The 24356-nt window shown below is 46.2% G+C and overlaps 1 protein-coding gene across 2 annotated transcripts in view; it reads right to left on the reverse strand.

The window, feature by feature from the left end:
* Positions 1–24356, reverse strand: part of SPEG (striated muscle enriched protein kinase) — a 1321813-nt gene that overhangs the window by 96433 nt on the left and 1201024 nt on the right. The window lies entirely within an intron of this gene.

A 24356-nucleotide genomic window follows, 5' to 3' on the forward strand; every position in this document is an offset into this window, starting at 1 on the left:
AATTACACACCGTTGCTTGAGAATTCCAGTTTCAGATAAGTAAGCTTTTTTTCCTCTCCATTATTGGCTCTTTCATAGAGTGACATGTTTGAATCAGACAACAAGCAAAGAATTACAACAGAAACAAAAAGTTGGTGGCGGGTTAACAGAAAACAAAGGCTAACTTATTGAAAAAGCTGCTGCAGAAGCACCTGCCACATTGCTATGTGTTCACTGCTTGGAAGTAATGCTCTATAAAGGTGTATGTGTCCGCTGTTGATACTTTTGTGAAAAGGGCTGTTGAAGCTGGGATTTCCTTGCAGAATGTGCTGTGACATTAGAGATTAGCCTGGTTTCAAGTGGCAGTAAGTGACACTTCTCTCCAATCGACTATCCCTTGTTTGGATAATGACGGACTTTTTTGTGGCTGTCTGAAGGGGAGCAACAGCTGGTAGGTTTTGGAAAAACCTTGTTTTCTACAATGTAAAACCTAAGACACCTATATTCAACTATGATGTTCAGCACTCTTTACACCTTCGTAATTCCTTTCTCCAAGAAAGTCTCTGAAACAACTTGTTTATTGAGATGAAACTCCTTGAGCACCTTAGGAATGAATCAAGGGGTTTGCTCACAAAGTGACTCTGTCTTTCTGGGTTTGAAGGAAATGTTATTCACATGTAAACCTAGGTCTGCATCCCAGGTATTCTCACTAGACATATGAATGTAGAATAGACCTGCCTGCATGCAGGAACCCCAGGACACTTTTTATACATATTTTCTGACGCTGGAGGAAGCCACTTCAATGCTGAACCGTCTGGCGACACCTCTATAAGCTTGTGACAGGGCAGCTTGGACTGCATTTTGTCTGGGTATGAGGCTATAATAATATAATTACTATTATAAATCTAAAACACATAGCATATAAAGTGGAAACGTGTCTTAATAGGAAAGATAGCCTAAAAACCCTGCTGTAGCTACAGAGATGAAATGAAGAGAAAAGTGCCTGTCAGGTCAAAAGTGCATTAACTGTACACAAGATATACTGTAACTTTGAGACAGCCTGGGGCTCCCATTACTCAGCATACACTATCTCAGCATTTTGCCCCACATGCTCAGTTCTTTTTGAACAAGAGAATATGCTATCTCAAAGAGAACTCTGTATGGTGTTGTATTCTATTGAATTACATTGACATCCAGGGAAGAGGGACGGTGGTTTATGACTTTAGTGAAAATACCTACGATGCAGGATGCATGTGAGTAACATTTCCTTCAGCATCATAAGATTCTCACTGATAGTCATGAACGTAGAAGGGAGTAGCAAGCATATCCCCAATTTGCTACTGTTAATCCAAAACAAGGAAAACAATTACATACAAGTAAGGCTTGCAAAGAATGTGAGAAATCTGAGTAAATCATTTAAGAAAATAAGTTACTTACCTGTAACTGTAGTTCTCCAGTATTGGAATCTTTCATAGATTCACATGCTTGAATCATTCCCCATCGTCGAGATGGGAGCCCCCGGTATAAACTGCACAAGTAGTGTTAAGATATATTAACAAAGAAAGGCCCTAGGCCTCTTCACTTTAACAGTCTATCAGAGTCATTTTGTGAAAAGGACCAAACCCGAGTATCCACCAATTAGGCGACAGCACCCTCCAGAACCCTCCAGAGAGAAGCTCCAGCACCTCAGATCCTCCAAGCACAAGTGTGTTAAAGATAGGAAAAAGAGAGAGAGAGACAAAGGTGAAGTGAGCTTCTCCGGGGAAGTGGGTGGGTCGCATGTGAATCTATGAAAGATTCTAATACTGGAGAACTACAGTTACGGGTAAGTAACTTATTTTCTTACTCCAGTATTGGAACTTTCATAGATTCACATGCTTGAATCAGAGTAGAGAGCAGTAGTTATGCACATTGTACCATAATAACCATATCTGATAGAAAACATGTTCATAAATAAAACATCAGTATATACATGTATATAAATCTATGTAACTATAAAGGCATACACATATATATATATATATATATATATATGTATATATATATATATATCAACACATATACACACACATATATATATATATATATATATATATATATATATATATATATATATATACATACATACATATATACATATATAAATCTAGATCGACATACAACAAATAATATCCCGAAGCATGTATGGAATATGAATACTATCATTAACAATGTTCACTTATCTGTCTGTCACATTGTTCTCTTTTCTTTTGTTTACTTTCTTTTTTTTTTTTTTTTTTTTAACTCTGTAAGCGAATATAAAGGATATAAACAATAAACAATGTGCATACCTGTTCTAGGATGGAGGGACGGAGAAGAGATGGCTCACCTTCACCTGAAGAGATTCCTGAGAACTGCTTGACCCACTGCTACCTCTCCCTGAGATAGAGATTCCAAGCAGTAGTGCTTTGTGAATGTATGACAGCTCCTCCATGTTGCTGCCCTACAAATGTCTTGTAGGGAAACTCCGGCGAACAGCGCTGCTGACGAAGAGACTGCCCTTGTGGGGTGAGCATGTACAGATGAGTGCAGAGGTTTACCCGCTGCTTGATGGCAGAAGCGAATGGCTGAGGCAATCCATCTGGAAATACTCTGCTTGGAGAGTGGATGGCCTTTTCTAGGAGCACTGTATGCTATGAATAGCTGATTAGAGCGTTGAAAAGATTTAGGGGGTGATTCTAACTTCGGCGGGCGGCGGAGGCCGCCCGCCAAAGTTCCCCCACCAAAATACCGCTCCGCGGTCGAAAGACCGCTGAGGGTATTTTGGGATTTGCCCTGGGCTGGCGGGCGGCCGCCAAAAGGCCGCCCGCCAGCCCAGGGCAAATCAACCTTCCCACGAGGACGCCGGCTCAGAATTGAGCCGGCGTAGTGGGAAGGTGCGACGGGTGCAGTGGCACCCGTCGCGTATTTCAGTGTCAGTGGCGGCACCCCCTACCGCCATCCTGTTCCTGGCGGGAGACCTGCCAGGAACAGGATGGCGGTAGGGGGTGTCAGAATCCCCATGGCGGCGGAGCGCGCTCCGCCGCCATGGAGGATTCTGCAGGGCAGCGGGAAACCGGCGGGAGACCGCGGGTTTCCCGCATCTGACCGCGGCCGAACCGCCGCGGTTAGAATGCCCTGCGGGGCACCGCCGGTCTGTCGGCGGTGCTCCCGCCGACCCTGGCCCCGGCGGTCTCTGACCGCCGGGGTCAGAATGACCCCCTTAGTTCTGTCCAAATAGAATTGAACACATCTTTTAAAATCTAAGGAGTGTAATGCCCTCTCTGCCGGAGTAGATGGATGAGGAAAAAAGGATATGAAGACTAAAGTTTCATTGTGGTGAAAGTCTGAAGGAACCTTTGGAATAAAATGTGGATTAGTCCGCATTAGCAGTCTGTTGTGTTTAAGCTGTAGGAATGGCTCTTGAATGGAGAGGGCTTGCACCTCGCTGACTCGTCTGGCTGATGTGAGAGCTACCAATAAAGCAACCTTTTAACGAAAGGAACTTGAGAGAAGCACAATGGATTGGCTCAAACGGATGTTTCATCAGTTGTGCTAAGACGATATTTAGGTTCCACGAAGGAGGTGGTGGTCTGAAAGGAGGGAAAACTCTGAAAAGCCCTTTCAAGAACCTCTTGATCAGACGAGAGGAGTAGAGTGAGGGTGAAGCATCCGAACGTCTGTATGCTGCTATTGCTGCTAGGTGAACTTTAATGGAAGAATGTGCCAGGCCAGCTTGAGCTAACTGCAATAAGTACGATAATATTTCCTCTGGTGGTGAAGCTAATGGGTCAACCTGCCGCTGATGACACCAGACACAGAATCGTTTCCATTTACCAGAATAAGCCTTATTGGTGCTATCCGCTCTAGCTTTTGACAAGATATCCCTACACTCCTGTGGAATATTCAAATGTGCGAACTCCCTGTGCCCAGCAGCCATGCTGACAAACGCATCAACTTCGGATCCGGGTGCCATACCTGCCCTTTGTTCATTGTTAACAATTGGAGTAACGGCTTCAGCGGAATGTGAGGCTTGATTGACAGAAGAAGAAGTTCCGCAAACCAGTGTTGATGCGGCCAATACGGAGCTATCAATATCAGAGTGCACGGCTCTGCTTTCATCTTCGTGAGGACTCGTGGGATCAATGGAATTGGAGGAAAGGCGTAAGCAAAGGTGTCTGACCAGACTATCAAAATGCATTCCCCCAAGATCCCTTTTGGTGATGCCAACGTGTGAAGAACTGGCATTTGGCGTTGTGTTTGTTTGCAAACAGGTCTATTGTTGGTGTTCCCCACTGGGAAAAGATGTGGTCCACTATTGACTGGTCCAGCTCCCACTCGTGGCAGCTTGACTTCTGCCTGCTGAGTGCATCTGCTGTCTTGTTGTTTATTCCCGGCAAATGCACAGCTGAGAGTGTGATGCCTTGCTGCGAGGCCCAATTCCAAATTGTTTGGGCTTCTCTGGAGAGAGTGAGAGATCTTGTGCCTCCTTGTTTGTTGAGGTAATGCATTGTTGTGGTGTTGTCTGTTTTTATTACCACTTGCGATCCTGAGATCTTGGGGAGAAAAGCCTGTAGGGCAAGGTACACTGCTCTGAGCTCCAGCCAATTGATATGCATCATTGCCAGTTGCGGTGGCCACTTGCCATTTACTTGAAGATCCTGTAGCACGGCTCCCCAGCCTTTCAGGGATGCATCCGTAGTGATGGTCCACAGAGCCGGCTGCTGTAGGAACGAAAGGCCGATTGATAGATGATGCCTTAGAGACCACCATCTCAGAGCCCTGAGTATTGTTGGAGTTATGTGTATCTGATCCTTGAAACTCCCTGAAACCTGGAGCCATTGGCGATTCAGTTGCTCCTGTAAGGGGCGCATCTTTAGACGGCATAGTGGAACTAGAGGTATGCATGATGACATCATGCCCAGCAGAGACTTGAACAGACGGACAGTAACCCAGCTTCTTTTTTGTATAGAACTTGTTAGTTTCAGTAACCTTTGTTGCTTCTCTAATGTGGGACATGCCATGGTGGATTGTGTGTCCAGTTTTGCCCCTAGAAAGGTATTACTGCGTGCTGGTAGAGGTTTGGATTTCTCCCAGTTGATGGTGAGTCTGAGGTTGGTTAGTAAGGAAACACACTTTTTTGTTGATCTGCGCGCTCCTGCGTAGGTCTTTGCCTTTATCAGCCAATCCTCTAAGTATGGAAAAATTTGGTGTTTTCTCCTTCTGAGGAAGGCTGCGATTGGTGCTAGACATTTGGTAAATATTCCGGGAAATGAAGGACACAAAATTGAAAATGGCTGCCGGCTACGGTGAATCTCAGGTATTTTCTGTGGGCAGGGTGGATGAGAATGTGGAAGTATGCATCTTTCAGGTCTAGTGTAGGCATGAAATCTCCCTGGTTGGGGCGCAGGAGGACGTCTTGTAGGCTGATCATACAGAATGATTGCTTTTTTAAGTAGGTATTTAGTTCCCGTAAATCGAGGATCGGCCTCCAATCCTTCCACTTTCTACGAATGAGGAAGAACCTGGAATAAAATCATCTTCCCAGCTGAGTTCAAGGCACCTTCTCTATTGCTCCTTTGAGACGCATTTTGTCGATCTCCTGCGGGGGGGATTGGAGGGCGGCAGTTGGGTGAATTATAAAGTGTGGCCCCGTTTCACTAATTGGAGGACCCACTTGTCTGATGTGATGGTTTGCCATTGTTTGAGGAATAGGGATATCCTTCCGCCCAGACTGAAAGGAGGGGAATTGGATGTAGGCGGAGCCTCGGATGCATCAGGCTCTCCGAGCCGAATCTTGGGCCGGGCGGGTTGAGCGTCCTCGACCCCCAGGTTTACCATAGGCTGGTTGCGGCAGCTACCTCTGTGGGTAGTACTGACGGTATTGTTGGGAAGAGGAAGGATAGGTGGAATATCTGTACTGATGATATCCTCCTCTGTATGAAGGTTGGCCACGCCCTCTAGCTCGAAAGGAAGGCTTTCGATATTGCACGGTCCCTAGTGACCTTGCTGTGTCTGTGTCCGACTTAATGGATTGTAAGGCGTCATCAATATGTTTTCCAAATAACGCCTGGCCATCAAAAGGTAAGTCCAAGATCTTATTCTGCACCTCTGGACGGAAAGAGGTAGCTTTAAGCCAACCTTGCCTTCTAAGAACAGCTGCACCAGCGAGCTGACGAAAAGCAGCGGTTGCTATGTCCTTTGCACAGTCAATAAGTTCTGCAGACGTGCGCTGACCCTCCTACACAGTTTTGTTTGCCTCTGATCTTGTATCTTCCGACAACTGGCTAATATAAGGTGAAATGTCCGCCCATAGCTGCCTATCAAACCTAGCCAATACAGCCAATGAGTTGGCAGCTCTTACCACTAGGCTAGCCATAGAGGAAAATATTTTACCAATATTATCTAACCGTCTACCCTCTTTGTCTGGGGGTGCGGAAATCGGGGCAGAAGGATTCTTGGATGTTCTTTGTGCTGCTTGAGCTACCACTGAATCCGAGGGGGGTGTCCAGTTAGACATACTGGTGCATCGTCCAGTGGTTTGTACTTTTTATCTAAGCGAGGCAGTACTGCTGTAACTGTAGCCGGATTATGCATGACCTTTAGACCCTCTTCCCACAGATAGTTAACCATCGGGATAGAGCGCACGGATTTCTGGAAAGGCTCCTTAAAGTCGTAGAGGAAACAGTCTGTTTGCTTGGTTGGCATTGGCAAAGCAAAACGTTTGGCAGCTCTTTCTAGGAGATTGTGAAACCCTCCTTTGTCTTCTGGTGGGGACTGCACCTTAGATTGAAAAGGAGAAGGAGGAGCAGGGATGATGTATTCATCCCACTTGGAATGAGTGTCCAGGAGCTCCCCTTCTTCCTGATCTCCCTCTGAGATGTCCGTATCCTGAGGAAGTGTCATATCTGGAGTAGCCACATTCGTGAGAGGTAAAGAAGTAGGTCTCTGACGTGGAGTGGTAACCCCAGAGACGGGCGATGGAGGAGTTTGTTCCCCTGGAGGGGGAAAACACCTGCTGTAGTCAGCCAACATCGCTCTGAGGTCAGACAATAAGGAGGATGGAATATATGCTCCCTGTTGGTATTGCTGTTGTTCTCCATAAAATTGAGGGTCATAGGATTCAGCATACTCCTCTTCTTCCTGATACTTCATGTTTAATTGGGATGGACTATGGGCTGCTCCAAATGGCTCCTCATCGTCTGAGTCTTCATCTCCCTCTAAAAGGTGCACTGGAACAAGGGATGACACCTTACTAGGTGATGTATGTGTTGGCATTCGTTTTTCCACCATTTTTTTATGTTTTTCCCTCGTCGACGGCGTATATATAGACTTCGTCATGGGCGGTGTCGTAGGTGCTGAACGCACGGAGATTTTTATGGAAGAAAGTCTCGTCGACGAGTCTACCGTCGACGAGGTCGTCGACGATGGTAGAGCTGACACTGACATCAGAGCCGTCGACGATGACGATGTGTAGATGGTGGTCAACGCTGATGCCGTAGATGCAGTTCTCGTCGACGGTGGGGTACCTGTCGTTGTCAACGTTGTCGTCGGCCGAGCCGTCAATGGTGGAAATGTAGAACTTGATGTCGGCGTCGGAAAAGCACTCACCGACGGTACCGTCAACGATGAATCTGTCGTCGACGGTGTTTTTTTCGCAGTAACAGAGGATGGCTTCTTAAAAGGCACAGATGGAGGTACAGAGGAAGACTTTTTGTGCCTCTCTGAACTGCTAGAATAACCTCTCTCCCCTTTTCTGGAAGATTTCTGAGGAGAGGAAGATGGGCTGCGGCCCTTATAAGACCCTGAGGCAGTCTTTTTGTGGGCTTTCCTTGAGAGTTGGGAGGGAGATCTTGTGTCTGATCTCGCCCTCTTTGATTATCTTTTAGATGTTGAAGAGTCATCACTCTCAGAGTCAGAAACTAGATTTTCTCTGTGTTTTAGTTTCTGCAGCCATATCAGTAATCTGCCTTCCCTATCCTTTAGAGTCTTAGAGGAAAAGGTACGACAAACCTTACAGTCTTTGGCTGAATGGTCTGGGTAGAGGCAGTAAATGCAATCCTGGTGAGGGTCTTCAGAATGAAGCCTTTTTTTTCCACAAGTCTTGCAGTCTCTGAAAAGACCCCTCTTCTCCTTGTCAGACATTGTTGAAAAATAGTTGACCAATCAAGTCAGATAAGTTTCTCTGAGAGAAAATGTTGTTGAAAAGTTGTGAAGAAAGAGCAGAGCTCTCAGGAAACTCCCTAGCACGACGTGCAGTAGAAAATCTGAGGTGCTGGAGCTTCTTCTTCACAATCCAACAGGCTATGGGTTGTTTGGAGGATGCTAAAATTGGTACGTAAAGGGCCATCATTTATGAAAAAAGATGTACTGTATTTCTAACTGGTTTAGTTTTATCTAAAAAAAACTTTGAGACGCCCTTAAAGTCTAAAGTATGAAGAAATCTCTTTGCTGGTGAACAAGGGTTGGGGACAAAAACAGGGAGAGAAATTATTCGATTTACATGGAATTCCGAGACGACTTTAGGAAGAAACTAAGCGTGTCTTTATAAAACTACCCTTTTGTGATGGGAAATCAAGTAGGAGTCAGTGGATAATAAGGCTTTTAGTTCACTGTCTCTCCTAGCTGAAGTAATGCAACCAAAACGTCACATTCCCACACAAGATGCTACAATATATCTTTATGAATAGGCTCAAATCGAGGGCCAAATTCACCTCCTATGGAGGAGCAGGCTTTCTGATTACAGGGTAGACCTTCTTAAGTCCTTCCAAAAAGTTTTTGAAGACTTCTGATTTTAGCCTTTTCTTAATGCTGTTATAGCAGCCAGGTGCACTTTTATTGTAGAAAAATAACAGTCTTACGTTTGCTAAATGTGAAAAACATAAGGAAGAATGACCTCATTGCTATTTTGACTATTTTTATGCAGTCCAGATGTAAATCTAAATGTCCATATTGTATGACCTCAGTAGCCATGCTGCCAAATTCAACGGCTAAATCCAGGATTGGATTTGGATTGGATTGGATTGGATCATGGACCACATCCTAGACAGGATATTGTGGTTGCATGGTAGTTTCCTGTGAGGTTCAAGCAATAGGTGAAGCAGCTCTGGGTACCACCTTTGTTCTGTCACTCTGGAGCTATCAGGATAATAGTCAAAGGAGAACTTCTGCATTTGATGATTAGTGTTGGTATTAAAGGAACTGGTGTAAATGTGTAAAGAAATCTGTTCGACCAGTTAATCAAAAATACATTTCTCATCGATTTTTGGATCCCATTCTCTGGATCCATAATTTTGGCATTTTTAATTTTGTTTGTTCGTGAACAGATCTATTTGACAGAAACCCCAATCTAAGAAAATGGTTTACAAAACTTTGATGTTGGCTTCTCATTTATGGTTCTCATGGAATTGTCTGCTGAGGAAATCTCCTTTTTGCTTGAAGTGAAATAGCTTTTTCCTCTAGCAAGTGTCCTCAATCTTGTTTCTCCCTGTTTGTTCAAATAGTACATTGTAGTGGTATTGTCCATTTGTACTAGCAGTCTGTTTGAGAATAGAGCTGGATGGAAAGCTCTGAAGATGAAACGGCATGCTTTGAGTTAGAGAACAATGAATTGATAAAGTTGTTGCTGAGGAGACCCTAGGCCTTGAACTGTTGGATCTTCTACGAGGGCAACCCAGCCAAATAGCGACGCATCTGCCACTATTGCCTGTGTTGGAAGATCCTGATGGAATGCAATGCCTTTGAGTAGATTTGAAATGTTTAGCCACCGCTGGAAGAATTGGCAAACTTGGTGATTCAAGACAATCCTGTCTTCCCATTCTTCTTGTTCTTGTGTCAATTTATCTTCTAAACACTGTTGTAGAGGTTTTATGTAGAGACAAGCGTTGGGTATCAGAAAAATGCAACAGGTCATGCAACCTAGGAGCAAAGACATTTTTCTTACTGTTGGATTCACAACACACAGTAGCTTTACTCAGTTTTGAAAAATGGAAATGCTCTTTCCTCCGACAGATGCACTTTTCCTGTTATATTTAGCGACACTCTCAGATAGGATAGTACTTGAATTGGTTCTATGTTATATTTTTACAGATGTATTGCTGCCCCAAGTAGTTTAATAATTTAATAGTGTAGGTGAAGTCTTTATGCACCTGACTTGCTGTAGGAGCTTCTATTAACCAGTAATCTAAATACAGGTTGGTGAAAATCCATTTCTTGTGAGGTAAATCAGCTACTACTGCCATGCATTTTTTTTAAAGTTCTTTGGCGGATCTGAGGCCAAAAGAAAAAAAGTTTGCACTGGTAGTGGGCTTTGCCAACCAGAAATCAGAGAAACTTTCTGTGTTTTCAAGTAATCGGAATGTGAAAATAAGTCTCTTTTAGGGACACAGAGCACATCCAGTCTCCCTTCATGAGATGTGGATAGATTTGATGAAGTGCCAACATCTTGAATTTTTGATGTTTGATACATGTGATGGCCTTTTACAGCTCTAATACTGGCCCAAATTATTGCTTAGAGCCCTTTTTGGAAATCAAAAAATATCTTGAATGGATACCCTTTGTGATAGAGGAACTGATTCTATTTCTGTTGTTTGTTTTGGGAGAAGTGATGATACCTCTATTTCTAATAGAGGTAGCTGATGTTGTGGAGCCCTTTCTGATGGAATTAAGGATGGATGAGACGTAGGGCCTGATATACAGATTGGCGAAGGAGTTACTCTGTTACCATATAAGGGGATTTAAATTTCAGTGGACAGCATATCCGTCACTCTTGTTACCCAGTAATCCCTCTGCCAAACTCTAAATCAAGACTTTATTTTGAAGAGAGTGCCCGCTCTATGTAATCTATAAAACCCATTTCCTGTTGTGATTTTTCTCCAGTCCTCCGGATGTTTTGGTACACTACCTCCCTCTAGAGTGGCAAACAGTGCAGATGGAGTGTTTCTCTCATTTCTTATTTTGTTGAGAACTAGATGGACTGTATTGGGTCTCTGTAAAGTTGTTTAGGTTGTTTATTTTTGTCTCTGTATGGTTGTCCTGAATTCTGATGTTGCTGCCATGATTGATGGCCTTGCTTTTTTTAATTCCAGTCCTACTGCTTTAAGCATCTCCAACTTTTTCTTCACACTCTCCATTTTCTCATACGCATGAGAAACAAAGAGTATGGATCCTGTAAGTAGAAGATTTACATTTTTGTGTTGCCCATTTGACCTTAAGGTTGTGAGATGAACCCAGTAAGATCGTTTGATATAGATACTGTGACAGTAATTTGTCAGTGCTAGATTTGCAGCAACAGTAGCATTTATAATTTGGTTTGAGACCTGTTGACCTGCATATAAAAGTTCTATGAAACAGTTTTTCTATCTTTGGGTAAGTTACTTGCAAATATTTATAATGATTCTCATAAGGTTTATCATTTCTTTCTAGTAGTGCAGAATCACTGACAGTCTTGAGAGTTGTGGCAGAAGATCCACAGATTTTCTACTAACTATGTCCATCTTTCTGCTTGCTTTCTCAGGTGGAAGGAACAGTTTCTTACCTGTAACTCCAGTTCTCTCGTGGGGGAATCTCCACTGAAGTCGTTGTAGGAGGCTGGCCCTCTATGTAGTGTGCAAAACGAGGAACACTGTGTAGAGGGGCCAGGCAACCACATGCTGGTTTAAAGAGGTAAAAACTAGATCACCTAGGGCCATATGTACGAAAGCTTTTTCCCATAGACACAGAATGGGTAAAATCCTTTCGTACATCTGGCCCCTAATGCTTTAATTGTTATAGTACCTTGGTCGAGCAGTTATGCTAATCTTGGAGAAGTGCAAAGCATTTTGTTATACTCACAGTATCAATAAAGCAAGACACACACTCAAAAGGATAACTCAAGACCAATTTACAAAAATACTTCAGATTTTTATAAAGGTTTTATTTAAGACCAAAATCAACAAAATATGTTAAGTACTTTTTAAGTTATGTATTTTTGAAGTTTAATAAAATTAGTCTTTTTGTGCGTGATTTAGCACCACAGGAAGCAATGGTTGATATGCTTTAAAATTACATATAAAATTAGGCAGTGCGTTTACCAAGTTCTTCTTTTGCAGGTTGGTCGAGGCCATTGGTGGGCACACTGTGCCAGCTGAAGAAGTTCAGGTGGCTCCTGGTTCCGCAAGAACAGCTGGAAAAGGTCTCTGGAGCAGGTGCAGGGCCACTGAGGGGGACCACTTGGAAAAGCACTGCAAAGGTAAGCTTAAAAGTGAATCCTGGGGGTTCTCTTGAAGTGTCGAGGTTGCAAGGGGTGGGTGACCCTTAGAGCTCAGCTGGTTCTTTGGTGCAGGGCACAGAGCAGCCGGATGCTGAGCGAATCAGTGAGCCAGGAGCTGTGCACAAAGAGACCCTTAGAAGGAGGAGGTAGGTCGGTTTGAGGGTCGCTTACAGGTACGCAGTGGCACTCTGGTGGGAGGTCCTGGTGGTTTCTGAAGTCCCTTGACTGGGGCTTCCACTTGGTCCTTTCACAGCCCATGGTGTGGACTGTCTGACTTTCCAACGTGAAGTGACCACTACCAAGCACAATGTTACGTTTCGGCCACAGAAGAGCACAGTGCCACCAAACTCGGCCCACTGGCAGGTGTTGTCCTGCAGTCCATGGTGTGAAGTTTGGTCTGGCTGGGGCATCCAGTTCGATGGTTAGCAGCTGGTCAGTGAGGTGGACCTCCCTAGCTTGTTGGTTCCTTGTGGTTGTTGAGTGAAGCCTTCACTCTGGAGGGAGCTCTGTGGCGATTTTCAAAGCATGGAGGTCCTCTGGGGGTTTCTAGAGTCCGTCCGATGTCCAAGCAACCCCTCAGCACCGGCTGTCAAGTTCTGGGTGCAGCAGGCAGGGTTTCTCGCCTTTTCTTTGTGGAGCAAGTATTCAGTTCTCAAGCCTTGGGTCTTCTTTGTGGCTGGTCTTCTTGTGTGCTTAGAATCTGATTTCTTGGACTCGGGATGCCCACTAAATACTGATTTAGTGGGTGTTTTAGAGGGTACCTAGTAGTGACCAATGGGTCATCTACCTGAAGGTGGCTACACCCACTAAGTGGCCACTTCCTGTGGGCTGAGGTCACCTCCATACACCAGACTGGTTATTTTTCTTCCATGCATGATGGAAGAAAATTAAATGGAGAGGTCACCTTCCATGCAACACCTTAGGGGTGGTGCAAACAGGGGCTGACAACTCCTCCTGTTCTTTGTGTGTTTTCTTGCCGTTGCACAGACAAAAAGTGGGGGTTTGCAATTTGGGAGGCCATCTGCTGTTAGCAGCAGGCTTGGGGGTCAAGTTTCAAGGGGGTAAGCCCTTTGAAGCTCCTAGGCAGGGCTATGCACATTCCTGGGGGAGGTGGGGTAGCACCTCTGCACAGGAAAGGCTTTGTTCTCTGGCCCAAGACAGCAATAGCTCTCTCCCCAAAATCCTATCTGGTGGTGGCAGGCTGCATAGGACCGGCCAGCAACCATGCCAGGGTAGTTAGCTTTTGCAGGGGGCACCTCTAAGGTGACCCCTCTGTACATTTGGTAATACATCCAATACTGGTACCAGTTTGGGTTTATCTTTTTGAGTTGTTTAATATCAAACAACTCAGGGTTTAGAGTAGCCATCATGTAGGTGGGAAACTCATACTGGCCAGTGTCCAGCACGTACATTTAAAATGGCTGCTCTGGTCACTTACTGTGCCCCAGGTTTGGCAAGGACACAGCAGGGACATAGTGCTCATGCAGCTATGTCCTTACATACAGTATAGTGCACCCTGCTTTAGGGCTAGAAGGCCTGCCAGAGGGGTGACTTACCTATATTGCATGCAGTGTATAGTAGACAGGGCACACAGGCTGCGTGCCATGTTGAGTTTGCATTTTGGGATTGCACCAGGACGCTCAGTCTGCAATGGCAGTGCTGGGTGTATCTGGATGCATGGCCCTTGAGGGTTGCACATTATGTGCTGCAGTGCTCAGGGGCCTGCAGTGCTCAGGGGCCTACCCTTAGTACCCCATGCCCTGGGTACCTAAGTACCATTTACTAAGGACGTACATTTCAAATGGCTGCTCTGGTCACTTACTGTGCCCCGGGTTTGGCAAGGACACAGCAGGGGCATAGTGCTAATGCAGCTATGTCCTTACATACAGTATAGTGCACCCTGCTTTAGGGCTAGAAGGACTGTGCCTTTAAGAACCTAGAGACCACCAGTAAGCCATCATGTTCAGCAGGTGGCCATTGCTTCAGTTCTTTTTGAGGCGATGTGTGTATGATATGCATGGCTCATATTTACCTCTGTCCACTCCACTGGGGAGGAGGAGGGTTGCCTATGACTTCAATGGAGATTCCTCTACGAGAGGACTGGAGTTACAGATAAGAAACAGTTCCTTCTCTTGTATGGAAAGTCCACTGATAGTCATAAGGATGAAGAGAGCAGTAAGCCCATCCCTACTAAGAATGGTGCAGAAGACAGAGGAATGAGTAAGTTAGCCATTTAAGCAAGTAGATTTCTGAAGGAGGTCTGTCCTATATGAGCATCCGCTCTAGCATCCGAGTGCAGGCAGTAGTGCGTTGGTGAACGTGTGAACAGATCTCCACGTGGCTGCCTTCCAAATATCCGCTATAGGGGTTTTCCTCATTGAAGCCACAGTAGCCCCTTTACTCCAATGGAGTGAGCTTTTAGTATAGCTGTTAGTGTTGTGTTATCTTTTTGATAGCACAACAGGATACAGGAAACTACCCATTGGGAAATGGACTGTTTAGAAGTGGCTAATCCTGTACAGACTGGACCATAGTGGATAAATATTTGGTTCAATCTGCGGATGTCACATATCTTATCGAGATAACATTTTAAATCTCTCCTCACATCTAGGGAATGAAGTGTTCTTTCAGCTGAAGTAAACATTCTGAAAGAATTCAGCTGAAGTAAAGATTCTGAAAGAATGTTGGTAATGAGATGGTCTGGTTGACATGGAAATCTGAAACAACCTTAGAGAGGAATTTAGGGTGAGTCCTCATGACCACTTTGTTAGAGTGGAAGACTGTGTATAATTTGTGAAACCATTATGCTTGGATCTCGCTAACCCTGTGGGCTGATGTTAATGCTACAAGGAAAGCTGTTTTCTAACAAAGATCTTGCAGGGAAGCTTTGGAATGGGCTCGAAAGGGTCCTGCAAAGGTCATGAAAGGACTAAGTTGAGTTGCCAGGGACATGAAGGATGCCTAATGGGAGACAAAACCTTCTTCAACCCTTCTAGGAAGTCCATTATTACAGGGATTTTGAAAAAAAGAGGTTTCTGAAGGACATTTTCTGTAGGTAGTGAGAGCTGCCTTGTGAGCCTTTATTGAAGAGAATTGCACACCAGATTTTGCCAAGCGTAGCAAGTATGGATGAATTACACCTTCTTGACAAGTTGTGGGGTCCACATTCTTGGAAACAGATCAAATGCAAAATCTCTTCCACTTGAAGGCATATGCGGAACAGGTAGAAGGCTGCTTAGCCTCCTTGAGGATCTCCATGCAGTCTTGTGGCAGGTTCAAATGTCTGTACTGCACTAGTTCAGAGCCATGCAGCCAGACTCCAGGAGGAGAGGTTCGGATGCACCATCTGGCCACCAAATTTCATTAGCAGGTCTGGTCTGCATGGCAGCTGGAGATGTGAATGCTCTGACTAGTGAAAAGGGTCCGTAAACCACAATTGGAGTGCCACTCTGGAGTTATTAGGATAATCTTGACTCTTGAGTGGGGAAGCTTTATAAGGACTGACATAATCAGGGGAATTGGCGGAAAGGCGGAAAGAAATGTGCCAGACCAGTCGATCCACAGGGCATTCCCCAGTGTCCCTGGCTCGAAGAATCTTGAGGTGAAGCTTTGGCATTGTTTTCTGCTGTGACGAAAAAGTCAAAGGCTGGAGTGCCCCAGAGCTTGAAGATGTTTTGTACGATGTTGTCATGTAAGACACATTTGTTGTTTTCTTGTAGAACTCTGCTCAGAGCGTCTGCCTGAGCATTTTGGACACCTTGAAGGTGTGTTGTTGTGATTGTTAGTTCCATGGCTATGAGCCACTTCCAGATCTTCTGGGCCTCAAGAGTCAAGGGTCTGGTCCTTGTTCCTCCCTGCTTGTTGAGGTAGTACATGGTAATTATATTGTCTGTCTGAACAAGTAGGGACTGGGTTGTGAATGATGGATGAAATACTTTTAGCGCCAGATGGACTGCGCGTAGTTCGTGGAGATTCATGTTGTAGTTTATTTCTCTCTCTGACTACTTGCCCTGAATTTGGGGATGAAGCAATGTATCCGTCACTATTGTTTCAGGGGGAATATGCTTATAAAAATGGCATTCCTCAAAGCAGGTTGGCTGGAGAACACCCCCATTTCAGGGACTGCTTCGCATGAAGGGATAGTTTTATCCTGTCTTCTCAGTTGCCCATCAGTTGGTCCCACTGGTCCTCAATACATTCTTGGAGAGGTCGCATGTGGAGACGGGTATTCAGTGTGAGAAAGATGTAGCAGAGAAGAGACAACATTGCCCTCACCGTTGGATAACAGACTTTCATGAGAGAGTGACACTTCTGAAGGATTGATAAACGTCTCTCCTCCAAAGGACACACTCTTGCTTGTTTGGTGTCGATAGAGGCTCCCAAGTAACACAAGGTTTGATCCCAGATAGATTTGCTGAGGTTGAACCGTTGAAGGAGATTGCAGGTCCAGTTTAATGAAGTTGGGCTTCCTGAGATGTTGACAACTTTATTATCCAATCGTCTAGGTATGGTAATATGTCATTAATTGTGTTTGACCAATGACTTTGTGTTTCACCACTGTGCATATTAGTTGTTCAATGTTCGTCAAGAGCACATTACATTCTGTATTCAGTTTAGCTGCCTATTGGCTTTAACGTGGCATTAGACATTACATTCTGTATTCAGTTTAGCTGCCTATTGGCTTTAACATGGCAGTAGACATTACATTTGGTATTTAGGTTAGCTGCCTATTGGCTTTAACGTGGAGTTAGACATTGCAGTTGAGACATTGCAGATGAGCTGTGTTTTTTCACATGGCAGACCAAGCTCTGTTTTTCAAATTTAATTCACATGAACCCTAACGTGATAAGAGAGCGTATATTTGATGTTTTCCTTTCTGCTCAGCCTTGGGAAGAGGAGAGACTTAGGAGATCTGGCCAATCTCCAATGGCTTGTTTTATTTCCCAGGTCTGAGTGGAAGGGGCCAGGCTTTTTACAGTGGTCCTGGGCAGCAACGAGGGGAGATTCTCTAGGACTTCAGTCAGGAGCGGACGTCAGCTGCCTGGCCTTCCATTTGGGTGGAAAATCTCCTTCTCGCAGTTGAACAGGAGTCATCAACTTAAAGACACGAGAAGGATGACAAGCAGTGATAGGACCTACGGTGATGAAATTTTGACTTTATTCTTTGCTTTGAAGTTATGCTATAATATAATCACATGTATTTGCTGTGTACATTGCAATTGAGAAGTACTTTGATATATTTTGCTTTCATTGCTGCGATTACTTTTAAACGTGTGCTTCCAACCTACTAATCTCGTCTTTCAGGAACCTCGTGCTGAAGTAATAATAATAATAAATGTCTTCTTTAAACTAGAAGTGCACTCCAGAGAAGTTTTGTCAGCTCGGTCAAAAGATAAGAGAAGGAAAGCAAAACATATGGGTAGATGAGGATTTGGTGTTTCCTGAGATGGGCCGCCACTACTGCCATGTACTTTGAGAATGTTCTGGGTCTGACTTTAGGCCAAATGGAAGTACTTGGTACTGATAATGGTCCTACCCCACAACAAACCTCAAGAACCTGCAATACTTTGTAGCTATTGGAATATGATAATATGCATCTTGTAGGTCGATGGATCAAAGCCAGTCTCCTTGGATTAATTGGGGAACCAGCATCTGGACCTTTTCTCACCACATCCATTTGTTTGCTTCGTTGAGGTTGCGTATAGGTCAGAATTTGTTCTTTTCTTTCCTTTTCACCAGAAAGTTTCTGGAGTAAATGCCTGTTCCCTGTTGTCTGTGAGGAACAGCTTCCACTGCCTTCTTCTGTAAGAGGATGTTGACTTTCGACCGTAGCAATGGGAGATGGATGGTGGAGGGCTCGTGAACCTGAAGCAATATCCATTTTGTACAATATTCAGAACTCAATCGTCTTGTGGGATGTTTTGCCAGATAATGAGAAATGCTTCCCCCTACTGGCATGGGTAACCAAATTGGGGGAAGAAAGGACTCATGGCTTGGATACTGTTGCCTGTTTACCCCTTGAGCAGGCTGTGGGGTAGATGGTCCTTTCGTGTGCTTTTGAGGCTGCTGGTAAGGTTTTGGGTATTGTTAATGAGGTCAACTTGGATACCAATGAGGGGTTTGAACCCTCTGAGGGTAAAACTGACATTGGTAGGGTCTGAAAGATTTTCTTTGTTCTTTTGGTGTCTCTAGACCCACCATTGAAAGGGTTTCCATTTCACATTTCAAGAGTGCCATCTCATCATCAGTGTTACTTCTGAAGAGAGTGGAGCCTGAAAATGGTAAGTTTTGGATCCTTTGCTAAGACTCCAGCTTGAGAGATGTTAGAGTGAAGCATGTCTTCTTAAAGCTGCCGGCTGTCTTAAGGCTGCTGTGTATATTGGGTATAGGTAATGCACTGTTGACCTAACAACCCCTTTCCATTCATTCTTTATCTGGAGCTACAGCAGGGATTTTAGGCAATCTTTCATTATAGGACACATTTACACTTTAAATGCTGTAATGTGGTTTAGGTACATAATGGTAATTATATGACTAAAGCGTTTTATGCAGAAATAATGCAGTTACAACTGTCCTATCACAGGCTTATGGAAGTGTCACCAGACTGTTCAACATAGAGGAGGCTACCTCTCACATCAGAAAATCTCTACAAAGAAGTATTCCGGGGAACCCACATGCAGGTGGGGCCATTCTGTGTTCATTATTATCAGTGAAAAGAGCAAGTTACTTACGCTTTTTCTGGTGGATACACTGGTGGAATTCTCCCCAATGCGCAGCATTCAACGGAAACTTCTTTCCAGATCTGCACGTCGGCGAGGACGTCACAATTGCCCGACTCCACGCGGCTCCGTCTGACGTCATTGTGGCAATAAGAGGCCCTCGCCGGCGTGCTGACGTCAGTTCCCTTTTTCCGTGCCTTCGATAACGGTTATTTCTCCAGCTCTTGTATTGTTTGCTGTTGAAAGGGATGCTTTGTATTTTTCCGGGATGTCTGCTCCGAAGAAGTCAGGGTTCAAGCCTTGAGGAGAATGCGGAGGTCGGATGTCAGACACTGACCCGCATAACAACTGTTTATGGTGTCTGAGCTTGGACCACAACGTCCAGGAGTGTGGTTTGTGCCAGAAAATGAACCCCAAAGCTCTGAAGGAGCGTGAAGCCAAATTATTTTTAGCAAAAGCTAAAAAGGAGAAGAGGAGTCACCATAGGTCTTTGTCCGGGAAGTCGGTGAAGAGTCAGAGGAAACGGCGCCATCACGATTCCCGGCGTCGTTCCAGAGGAAGCCGTTCGAGGTCAAGGTCTCCATCTGCTCGGCGCCATAAGTCCTGGGAGGTCAGCCCAATGGTGACTCCTCAGCCTTCGACTCTGCAGTCTTCTCCGGCGCCGTCGGACTTTGAAGTGGTGGAGCCTCGAAGTCCTCGCTCATCTCCGGCGCATCCGGATGTCCAGGATCCGTGTCCGGCTCCTCAGGAGTATCCTACTTTCCCTGCTCTGGGGACGGATCCAGCCGCAGTCCTTAATGCCATGTTTGCCATGTTTCAGAGCATGGCGCCGGGAGGTGGTGCGCCGGCTGGCCCCACTGGTCCCTTGGCATTTAATTTAGGCGCTCCGGCTCCTTATAGACCAACGCCGTTCATGCCATTGTGTCCGGCAGGAGACACTAGCCCGGCACCGGTACCGGCAGTGCAGCCGTCGACGTCGGTGGAAAGACCTTCGATGCCGGTGTCTATACAGATGGAGGCGTCCCGAAGTCGGATGGCGTCGATAGGTGGAGATCGATTGTCCACGGCGCCGATGGATCCATCTCCCGGAGGGGTCCGGAGATCGTGTGGTGACACCTTCTCGACGCCGCTCTCCAACGACGGCCAACTCTTTGTTGACGCCGGGGCTGGAGGCAAAATTGAGTTCCCGGAGGAAGGCCCTCAGATTGTTGGAGGAGAGAGAATACCAGAGACAGCTTCTTGAGGAAGGGGACATTGTGGAGCCCCTAGGTGACTTTCAGGGGTCGGACACTGCCAGTGGGCTGGATACTTCCCCGGAGTGGGATTTAGCCTCGCCAGGGGAGTATTCAGAGGAGGCAGCCTCGTTTCATTCTGTCATTAGGAAGGCTGCTGATTTCTTAGAACTCCCGCTTCCGATGGCACAGGTCAAAACGAATATCCTGACGGAGGTGCTACATCCTGCCACTGCTATTGCGAATCCATTGTTGCCTTTTAATGAAGCTCTTATGGATCCCATAGTTGAGGTTTGGAAAAAGCCTGTTTCTTCGTCGGCAGTGAACAGGTTGGTGGCCAGACGGTATAGATCAGCGCCTGGGGACCCTGAATTACTTTCCAAACATCCGTCTCCTGAGATTCTGGTGGTACAGGCGTCTTGTTCGTCGCGGTCTGCTCCCGGCTCCTTCCCTGGTGTGCCATCCGACAGGGAGTCCAGACAGATGGAGCAGTCTGCAAAGAAGGTATTCTCGTCCTGCAGTATGGCACTTAAATCAGCAAATGCCACGTGTATCCTGGGTAGATACATTCATGCTATAATGGATGCAGCTAAAGCAGCATTGCCTGATATGCCCCAAGACTTGCAAGGTCTCCTCACGGATGCCCAGGCTGCGGCAACGCAGGTCATACAATCAGGACTGGACACCACGGACTCTGTTGCTAGAGCCATGGGAACCTCCATCGCTACCAGACGTCATGCTTGGTTGCGTACGTCTGGATTTTCGTCGGATGTCCAAGCCACTCTCTTAGACTTGCCCTTTGAGGGCGATAAATTGTTTGCCACTAAAGCTGACTCTGCGTTAAAGTGCTTTAAAGAGTTTAGGGCAACAGCAAAATCCTTGGGCCTGCAAGCTGTTTCGACCCCTTTTAGATAATTTAGACGTCTTGGAGTATTTGGACGAGGGGCGTCCTTTCGTGGGAGATCGCAGCAAGCAGGCCAGCAGCCCTCAAGTCTCCCTTACAGATCTTTTAGGGGGCGGGGTAGAGTCTGCACTAGAGGGGCCACCCAACAGCAGCACCCTACCTCTTCCTCAGGGGGGGGTGCAACAGGGAAAGCAACCCTAGTCCTCTAACCATTGCGTCCCATGTATCTCTTGTAGGGGGAAGGTTGTCTCTTTTTCTTCCCATGTGGGAGTCGATAACATCAGACTCCTGGGTCATCAGTGTGGTGAGGAAAGGCCATGCCCTTCCCTTTCGGGAGATTCCCCCTCTCTTCCCTCCCCGTCCTTCCTTTTGTTCAGAAGATCATCTCCTGTTGTTAGAACAGGAGGTTCTATCCCTATTGTCAAAAGGTGCAGTGGAGTTGGTTCCTGAGCAGGAGAGAGGTCAGGGATGTTATTCAAGGTATTTTCTGATCCCCAAAAAGGATGGTCGGTTGAGGCCTATCCTGGACCTGAAGATTTTGAATTGGTTCCTCAAACAGGAGAAATTCAAAATGTTGACTCTAGCACAGGTACTTATGGCGTTGAACAAGGAGGATTTGATGGTATCTGTCGACTTGCAGGATGCTTATTTCCATATTCCCATTCTCAAGTCACACAAGAAGTATCTCAGTTTTGTGGTGGGGTCGCAACACTACCAGTTTGCGGTTCTTCCTTTTGGTCTTACTTCCGCGCCTCGAGTCTTCACGAAGGTGATGGCGGTGGTTGCAGCGAACCTCAGGAGGAAGGGAATAGCAGTATTCCCTTACCTGGACGATTGGTTGATCAAAGCCAAGTCTCCGGAGCTCGTGCTGCATCACCTGCAGATGTCAACCCAGTTGTTGTTCAGTCTGGGCTTTTCGATAAACGTGCCCAAGTCTCACCTGGAGCCCTCTCAACGCCTCCTGTTCATAGGGGCAGTACTGGACACAACATTGAACCGAGCCTTTCCTCCGCCACAGCGGATTCAGGACATTCAGGCGTTGATTCCAATGTTTCAAGAAGGAGCGGTTGTTCCAGTCCTCAAGGTCTTTCGTCTGCTCGGTCTGTTCGCTTCTTGAATTCTGTTGGTCACTCATGCACGCTGGCACATGAGGGCTCTTCAGTGGTGTCTCCACAAGCAGTGGTTTCAGCACAAAGGGGATCTCGATGAGTCGATAAGGATCTCCAGAGACACTGCAATGGATCTTCAATGGTGGGCTGCGGTCGGCAACCTGTCTCAAGGAAAGCTGTTCTCGTTGCCACCTCCAGTGGATACAGTGATAATGGATGCCTCCACTTTGGGGTGGGGTGCTCACCTGGGGGACCTGGAGATCAAAGGTCGTTGGTCTCCAGTGGAGCAGGTGTTTCATATCAACCTGCTGGAATTGCGGGCGATACGTTTGGCTCCCAAGGCCTTCCTCCCTTCCATTCGCGGTCAATCGTTTCAAGCCTTGACGGACAACATCTGGCCGGGGTTTAAAAAGTGTGTGCGGACAGACTCAGTCGGCTACTCTCGGCCGATCACTAGTGGCGTCTTCATCCAGATCTGGTCCTTTCCATCTTTCGGATGTGGGAGTTTCCCCAGGTAGACCTGTTTGCCGCTCGGGAGAACACGCACTGCCCAATGTTCTGCAGCCTTCAGTATCCGGTGCAGGAAGAGTTGGGGGACGTGTTTCAGATGTCCTGGAACGGCCAGTTGCTTTACGCATTTCCCCCCATACCCTTGATTCCTCTAGTTCTGAGGAAGATTCGCCAAGACCGGGCCCAAGTCATATTAATAGCTCCGGACTGGCCAAGAAGGGTGTGGTACACGGACCTTCTCCAACTCTCAATGTGCCCTCCGCTCCGTCTCCCTTTCAGGGCAGACCTCCTCTCGCAGTCGCAGGGGCAGGTTCTACACCCCCACCTCCAGAGCCTGCACCTTCATGCCTGGAGATTGAACGGGGCAATCTGAGTTATTTTTCTCTCCCGCCGGATGTGGTGGACGTTATTTTATCGGCCCGGCGACACTCCACCAAATCTGTCTATGCAAGCAGATGGGCTAGATTCGTTGGTTGGTGTGGAGAGAGACAAATTAATCCCTTAAGTGCCCATTTGTCAGACATATTGATGTTTGCATTGTCCTTGGCACAGCAAGGCTGCGCTGTTGCTACTGTCAAGGGCTATCTTTCGGTCCTCTCAGCCTTCTTATGCCTTCCTGATCAACCCTCTTTATTTAAATCCCCTTTAGTGTTGAGGTTTTTGAAGGGGCTTACCAATAGGTTTCCTCCCACTCCGTTTCTTACGCCCCAGTGGGATTTGAATCTGGTTTTAACCTTTTTGATGGGCTCTCCTTTTGAGCCGCTACATTCTTGCCCTTTGAGATTTTTAGTCCTAAAGACTGTGTTTCTTATGGCCATCACGTCTTCTAGGCGTGTAAGTGAGCTTCAAGCTCTTTGTGTTCACCCTCCTTTTACGACCTTTCATAAGGACAAAGTGGTGCTGAGCACCAGGGCGGCTTTCCTCCCCAAGGTAGTGACTCCTTTTCATTTGGGACAGTCTATCACTCTCTCGTCATTCTATCCCCTTCCACATCCATCTAAGGAGGAGGAGAAGCTCCATCGGGTGGACCCAAGGAGGGCCTTGAGTTTTTACATAGACAGGACGAGAGAGTTCTGCTTGGCCGACCACCTCTTTGTCAGATACGTGGGGAAGAGGAAGGGGAAGGCCATCCACAAACGAACACTGTCCAGGTGGGTCGTTCTTTGTATTAAGATATGTTATTCATTAGCAAAGAAAGTTCCTCCTGATGGTATAAGAGCCCATTTCACCAGGACTAAGTCGGCCACATCTGCCCTGGCTAGAGGTGTTCCAGTGGCAGACATTTGTAAGGCCGCGACTTGGGCGTCCCTCCACACCTTCGTAAAGTAATTATTGCTTGGACTCGGAGGTGAGGGGGGATGGCCATTTTGCACGGTCTGTGCTGCGGGATTTCTTGGTGTGATCAGTCAGACTCCCACCTCCGAGGCGGTACTGCTTTGGGACTCTATTCATTAGGTGAGGAATCCACAGGTAGTTGTATCCATCAGAAGAGCAAGTTACTTACCTTCGGTAACCCTTTTTCTGGTGGATACACTTTCTACCTGTGGATACCTCACGGTCCCACCCGCCTCCCCGTAGTCTGTCTGGTCATGCCGAGATTTCCTTGGGTGTGTACATGTATATTTGTCTGTTTCT

The sequence above is a fragment of the Pleurodeles waltl genome, chromosome 3_2 (genome assembly GCF_031143425.1).
Source record: "Pleurodeles waltl isolate 20211129_DDA chromosome 3_2, aPleWal1.hap1.20221129, whole genome shotgun sequence".
NCBI classification, from domain to species: domain Eukaryota; kingdom Metazoa; phylum Chordata; class Amphibia; order Caudata; family Salamandridae; genus Pleurodeles; species Pleurodeles waltl.